Source organism: Tasmannia lanceolata, unplaced genomic scaffold, assembly GCF_043159265.1.
Source record: "Tasmannia lanceolata isolate RefF3 unplaced genomic scaffold, GAP_Taslan_0.1 ptg000006l, whole genome shotgun sequence".
In the NCBI taxonomy this organism is placed as follows: domain Eukaryota; kingdom Viridiplantae; phylum Streptophyta; class Magnoliopsida; order Canellales; family Winteraceae; genus Tasmannia; species Tasmannia lanceolata.
Window position 1 is genome coordinate 48,848,434 of NW_027518683.1, and position 2,284 is coordinate 48,850,717.

General features: G+C 41.0%; 1 non-coding gene across 1 annotated transcript; it reads left to right on the top strand.

Annotated features, from left to right (window-relative positions):
- The first annotated feature begins 1,786 nt into the window (after nt 1-1,786).
- Nucleotides 1,787-1,893, top strand: LOC143880520 (small nucleolar RNA R71). Its single transcript, XR_013251744.1, has one exon. It is a non-coding gene; the product is annotated as a small nucleolar RNA R71 (small nucleolar RNA).
- Nucleotides 1,894-2,284: the final 391 nt, after the last annotated feature.

Below are 2,284 nucleotides of genomic sequence, written 5' to 3' on the forward strand. Positions count from 1 at the left end.
GTCAGGAAAGGAATGCAACATATTGATTTCTTCATGAAAATTTGGTTGCTTACCCAATCTAAAGACATTAAAATCAGCTGATGTGTTTCCAAAAGACAATTTCATTAAGCCATTCCTACAGTTAATTAAAGCATTGCTAGTAGCAAGGAAAGGCCTACCAAGGATGATAGGGATTTGATCCTTGATATTAGCAACGGGCTCGGTATCTAACACCACAAAATCTACGGGAAATAAAAAAACACCTACTTTAACTAACACATCCTCAACCATCCCTTTGGGTATTTTAATTGATCTATTCGCCAATTGAAGAGTGACGGTGGTTGGTTTGAGATCTCCTAATCCTAGTTGCTTAAATACAGAAAAATGCAAGAGATTTACACTTGCACCCAAATCCAAAAGAGAATGTTCAATATTTGTGTTACCAATAGTGCAAGAAATAGTAGGACATCCTGGATCCTTATACTTAGCCACCATTTGTTGAGACAAGATGGAACTTATATTTGCGGCCAAGAAAGCTTTCTTGGGCACATTAGTTGTGCGCTTTTGTGTGCACAAATCTTTCAACACTTTGGCATAAGTAGGGACCTGAGAAATCGCATCTAATAAAGGAATGTTAATTTGCACTTGTTTAAACACATTTAAAATTTTATCCATGGCATCCACCTTCTTATTATTAGCAAGTCTCCTTGGAAAATGAGCTTTAGGAATGAAATCTCGTGCAGGGGGAGAAGTTACCTCTTCTGTACTTACCTGTTTGGGCTCCTCTTCTGAGCCTGTGGAGGAAAGTTCTTCACTTACCTCCTTTGGAAGATCTTGCGCATTTTTAGAAGGTTCAGATCTGACCTCCTCCTTGTGGTAATTTCTACCACTCCTTAAAGCATATACGGCATTACATTCGTTGGAGGGCTCTTGCGGCGGCAAAATTGGTTGAATGGCATTCAACTGATTTAGCGGTACCTGTTGATTCACATTCATATTCACGTTCCTTGGATTAGGAATGGGTTGACTTGGCATCTTTCCCTTTTCCCTCTCATGCAACGCCATGGCAAGTTGGGAGATTTGCTTCTCCATGTTGTGTTGGCTTGTCATGAAAGTGCTAGTGAGAAGTTCTATGCTTTTTTCTAAGGAAGCTATGCGTGTCGACTCTCCTTGTTTTTGAAAACCCGGCGGTTGCTGATTTGAAACATTATTAATCATGGGGTTTTGAAAAGTAGGAGGGGAAGGGGATGGCTGAACAAAAGTGGGAGGGAAGGTGGGCCTAGGTTGGCCGAATTGACCTTGGCCTTGGAAATTAGATGGTCCACCTTGACTCCATGAAAAGTTGGGATGATTTCTCCATCCCGAATTATAAGTGCTAGAATAAGGATTATTAGAATCCAAAGCACTTACATTCTCATTAGAATTACCAAATTTAGCAAGAGTTTGGCACTCTTCCATGACATGGTCCGTGGCTTGACACCAACTACACATAGGAACACTATGTGCAATTTGATTGACTTGTGAAGGTCCTTTGACAACTATGGCTTCTAGCCTTTTGATTAGGCTATCAAGATGGGCCTCTTTTGCCACGGCACCCTCTATTAGAAATCCCTTACTTGAAGTGGCTCTCTCACCGTCTTGAGTAGATTCCCACTCTCTTATTTTTTCCGCCAAATCAAATAAGAAGTTCCATGCCGCGGCCTCATCCGTGAAAGATGTAAAGCCGTTAGGACACATGGATTCAAGAAATTGTTTTGTTTGGTAATCTATGCCCTCATAAACAATTTGGCATAAGTGTCACAAATCAATTCCATGGTGAGGACACTCTTGGAGTAGGTCTTTGAACCTCTCCATAAACTTAGAAAATGACTCTAATGGCTTTTGTTTGAATTGTAAAATATCGTTCCTAAGCTTATTAGTTTTATGTAATGGAAAAAACCTTTTTAGGAAAGCGACGGCGAACTCCTCCCAAGTGGTGATGGAGTTCGTTGGTAAGCCATAGAGCCACTTCTTGGCTCCATCCTTGAGTGAAAACGTAATAAACCGCAACTTTACCGCATCATCGGTAAGTTGTTGCAACTTAATCAAAGCACATACATCTTCAAACTCATGCAAAAATAAATAAGCATCCTCCGAAAGGAGGCCATGAAAACGAGGAAGCAAAGAAATAAATTGCGATTTCAGCTCAAAATTATTGCCCTGTGCAATCGGCAATCTAATGCAAGAAGGTTGCGCGGTTCGGGCCGGATAGAAGCGATCGCGCAAACTCTTGGGCGTCTCTTGTTCTTCCTCCATGACTACTTGA